Raw genomic sequence first — 5,273 nt, 5'->3', positions numbered from 1 at the left:
ATTGGATATTTATTACTTAGAGGAAGGGGGAGGAGAAGAAGAGGACACACACACACACACACACACACAGAAAGAGAGAGAGAGAGAGAGAGAGAGAGAGAGAGAGAGAGAGAGAGAGAGAGAGGAAGGTGTGAGCGGAGAAGTGGGGAGAGAGGAAGATGGAAGAAAGAGAGAGCTCAGGACAGAAGCTGAAGATCAGCCTGGCTCAGCAGATGGGGGAGGGAGTGGGTGTGGCTTGTCTCTTAAAGAGATGAAAACCCGAACAGTTGTTGTGTAGAGTTACCCAACTTCCCTTTGATTTTATCCTTTATTAACTAATAGCTTTCTCTCAGATGTAAGTTGGTGACTGAGGGAACCTGGGTTTAAGGAGCGTTTCAACACATACAGGCTCTCATTAGTATTCTGAGGTTGACTGAGAAAGTTTTATGGGATGTGTATTATGTTGAGAGATTCAAAGGAGACAACATGGATTTAATGAGGCTGAGGGAGTTTCTAAAGGGATTTAGTATTTGATGTAGGCCAGGAGAGAAAGGCATTATTTAATATATCTGTTTCCAGTAGCACATATCTACATATGACATCCTCAAGCATACCTCAGTAAGTATACACACACATACACACACACACACACACACACACACACACACACACACACACACATCAGTGTCTCCATATTGACAGAGATAGACTTGTTAAAGGTACCAATGCTTGTATATCTATATTCAAATTTCTATATATACCTGTGTATATTTGTAAGTTAGATTTAAGGAGATTTATGTTCATAAAAACAGATAACAGAAGGAGACATGCAGATTTGACATGTCTAAAGATACATTATGTAGAAACACATTAAAGAATATAAAAAAAGGATCAAAATGTCATTTGAAAATAGGTCAGAAACAAGGTCAAAAAACCTGATTACTAAGACTTTTGCAAAACTAAATATACTGAGGAATATCAAGAAACATATGAGTTCAAAGCACTTCCCAGAATGATAATGCTCCCTTTGTCACAGACGTGCTAAAATCAGAATTAGCATTATGTCTGACACTTGGAATTTAGGCACAAATTTCTTTATTCAAGAGAATAACAATGTGTGTGCCTCTGAGCTAAGTTTGCCATTTCTGCAGATAATCTGATTGTGGCTCAGATCATACTTGAAATACTTGAAATTCCAAAGGTGATTCAAGAGGAGTTTATGCACAAAGTATTCAGACCTCCTTTCATTTGGCATGGTAGACTAAGCATAACCGCTGTTTTAATGGCCTAGTTTATGAAGCTACTCTGGTGTAAATGCTGGCCATTCTGGGAGGCAAGACTTCCAAGGAAGCTAATCCCTTAAAATTCTGGGTGTCAACCCCAGTTTCGTCTTTTGCTGTGTTTGCTGTGTTGATGTCATTGTAAAGAAACAGGATGCTTTGCTCATTTCCTCCTAGTTAAAGTTGGGAGGGGGAATGCTCCCTGTTTTCATTGTTTGTCATCTTGCTGAAAAACCAAATTACCTAGCAAAAACAAAGTAAGGAAGGAAGAGTTTGTTTTGGCTCCCAGTTCTGAGATAGGAACTTCATGGAAGTAGAAGTTTGGGCAGCAGATTACCCCACACTTGCATTCAAGAAGCAGACAATAAGAATGCTGTAACTCAACTTCCTTTCTCCCTCTTATGTAGTCCAGGAAATCCTAGAACATGGAATGTTGCTGCATATGGTGGATTTCACCTTCATCCTCCTAGTATAAATTGGGCGCAAGCTCAAAGGCTTGTTTCTTAAATGATCCTAGATCAGATTTAGTTGACTGTTGAAATTACTTATCAACCCCTCCCATACATACCACAAATCTAAATATATATTTTTTTTCTTCCAGATAGCACTTATATAATGATTCTGCAAACATTCTACAAAAGTTAAAGTATTCTCATCCTGAAATTCACCTGTAGTTATATGACACTTACGGAGACTTTCATCGTATTGTTCTGAGAATGAAATTGTGAAGAAGAAAAAAAAGAAAACTTTTGAGTTTATATAAATGAAATTAAAAGAGCACAAAGTTATACAAAGAAACATTAAATCAGACTTATTCTTAATTAGTGAGCAACTAAAGATCACAGAAATAAAGCTTCATATTTATCCACAGGAAATACATTGCTTTTTTTAATGTTAACTGTATTCTAATGCATGCTCACACGGTGGTAAATGTATATTATCAGATTGTTGGACACTTTCTGTCATCCATGAATTAAACAGGTTTTCTGTACAATTTTAAATTGTTTCTTTCTGAAATCTCCTATTTTAGAAATTTCAAAGTGATGATTAAAACAATAAATATAACTCTATTTTAAAATAGTTCCATTGATATAACCTAGCTACATGACCTTGAGATGCCTATATGACCTTCGGCACTGCTATTAATTATTAAGTATTCTATGTCTATATCTTCTCCCCTGGTCAAAACAGGTCTGAAATATTTATCCTTCCTATGTTACAAATATTGTTGTCATTTTTTTAAATTTAATTTTAGGGAGATATTTATAAACTCAGGGTCTAGGACTTGGTCTAGCTAAGTTCCTTTCCCATCACTGCTTTGCAATCTAAACCTGACTTGTTCTGCTATTTTTGTGGCAATATTAATCAGTTCTATTTTTAGAACTGATTGCAATGAAGAGTGATTTAAAAATGGTATCAAAGATCCTGATTGCTAAATAAAATTGCAAATTATCTGCAGTGTCTACTTTAAGCAAAGACGTTTCTTTGCAGTTTCCCAGAATTCACTGCTTCCAACAACCTCCCCAGGCAGTGTTATTGTCATTGAAGAATAATTCTTGACACTGGAGCTGCTTAGCTCTGTGACCTTGAGCATCTCAACTAACACATAGTTTTGCTAAGACTGGATTTTCTTCTGTAGTAATGAGATCACAATGTCTGTGCTGCTTAAAGCCACAAGCTTACTGTAAGGATATAATGAAAATGTTTTGTGGACATGTTTTCTATACCATAAACTGCTGTCATGGATGTTTCTGTTTTCATGGATCAGCTTTAGCAGTCCATGTTAAAAAAAAAAAATCACCTATCAAAAACTAAGCCTCTCTCCAGAACTACGGTTTCCAAAGAAGACCAGAGTTAACTTATTTTGAATTTTAAAGACAGTAGAATGAGTTTACAGATGAAGATTTGAGCCTCAAGGTCTTTTTTTTTTTTTCATTTTCTGTGACTTTTTATTGATTCTTTGTGGACTACGCATCATGTATCTTGATCCCACTCATTTCCCTTTCCCCTTACAACCTATCCCCAAAACACAATTTAAAAGTAAAACCAGAAAAGAAAAAAATAATAAGGAAAAAAACAAATTTAAAAAAAATGTTTCAGCATGTGTTGACAGAGGTTTCTGTCCTACTCTGTCTTACAGCTGTTCAATCCCAAAGAAACACACAGAGGTCTACATTAATTATAAACTGGTTGACCTATCAGCTCAGGCTTCTTGTTGACTCTTACAGCTTACATCAATCCATAATTCTTGTCTGTGTTAGTCACATGGCTTGATACCTTTATCAGTGAGGCATTCTCATCTTGCTTTCTCTGCATCTAGGTGACAATGGCCAACTGAGACTTTTCTCTTCCCAGAATTCTCGTATTCTGGTGTACCCGCCTATACTTCCTGCATGCTACTGGCCAATCAGCTTTTTATTAAACCAATACAAGTGAAAAATCTTTGTAGGGTACAAGAACATTGTCCCACAGCAGGCATGAAAGCAGTAATATGACCAAGTGAATCACAATGTATACCATTTAGTCCATGCATCTTTACTTACAAGTGTTCATTGCAATGAGGTCTGTCTCAAGGACTCTGGTTTCTGCTACATTCTCAATGCTTGGCCCTCACTAAGACTCGTCTTGGATATCTTGCTGTTGCCTTTTGTCCTAGAGATCCTGTAGATTTGAACCTGCAGGTCTGTTCCCTTCACACACTCCAACAGTTCATAGATGAAGTGGGTGTTGGGTGAGCTACTTTGTAGTCCTGGTTCTGGCCCTGGGTAGTAGCCAGGTTGGTCAGCCTGTTGGCTCTCCCTCATTGTAACTACCAAGGTGAGCTCTCCAGCATTGTTTTGGCTAGTTTGTCTACCCAAAGTAGTAGACAACAAGGAGCAGAGCCAGTTCCTCTGCACTCACACCACCTTGGACAGCTTGACTGTTTTGTCCAGGTAAGGAAGGGCAGAGAAAGTTCGTCCATTCTCTTGTACCCAGGTCAGCTCTCCTGCCTGTTGGAAGGGGCATAGATGGGAGATATTTCCCTTACTCTTGCCATGCCATGAGCCTCAAAGTCTTGGAGTGACCTAGATCTTGAACAAATAAGAAAATCTCTTGAGTATTCTAGGTCATACTCATAAATGCAGATGTTACCTACTTGGCAATTGATAGGATAAAGTAGAATAAGTTCTTTTGAGGATTTAGAAACACTGGCAACATTTAGTTCACTTCTTTACTGCTGCACTGAGACTCAGCTTCTTCAGGCACCATTGTGAAGTGTATTCTTTCTCACTAAGACTTTTGTTAGCTAAGTAGCTGCCACATAACATTTTTTCATGGTTGCAATTAGCTGATAAACTAACATACTTCTTTATGATTTTTTCATGCATCATTAATTGGAGCTGGCCCTCACCTACTTCTCTCCCATGGCCTTTCTGATTAAGCCTCTTTATTTCCCCCTCTCATGGCTCCCTTTCTAGTTTTCTGGTCTCGGTACACTTAGTCTCACATAAAAACACACATACAACCATTAGAAACTAGGAGATGCCCATGTGAGAAAACCTGTGGTGTTTGTCTTTCTGAGTCCAGATTTCTTGAGTTAATATAATATTTTTCTAATTCTAGATATTTTTCTGAAAAATTCATGATTTAATGTTTCTCTACACTTAAACTTCATATCTATATCTATATCTATATATCACATTTTCATTCTTCATTTATCAGTTGAAGAACATCTATGCTGAGTCCATCTGCTTGAATGGAGCAAAAATAACCGTGATGGGAAAGTACCTCTGTTAAGGATGTAAAATCCTGTTAGTGTTGCCTGAGGAGGTATAGCTAGGTCAGATCATTGCTCTATTTTTAGTTTATCAAGGAACCTCCACAGTGATATCCATATTGGCTATTGCAGTTTATCCTGCCAGCAAGAGAAAATAAGTGTTCTTTCTCCACCTCCTTGCCAGCATTTATTTTCTTTCTTCTCGATGATAGCTACCATTACTACAGTGAAATGGGATCCCAAAATATTTTTAATTC

The sequence above is a fragment of the Myodes glareolus genome, chromosome 9, assembly GCF_982192425.1.
Source record: "Myodes glareolus chromosome 9, mMyoGla1.1, whole genome shotgun sequence".
Classification (NCBI taxonomy): Eukaryota; Metazoa; Chordata; class Mammalia; order Rodentia; family Cricetidae; genus Myodes; species Myodes glareolus.
The sequence above is the reverse complement of the archived record's forward strand: the minus strand, read 5'-3'. Positions refer to the sequence as shown.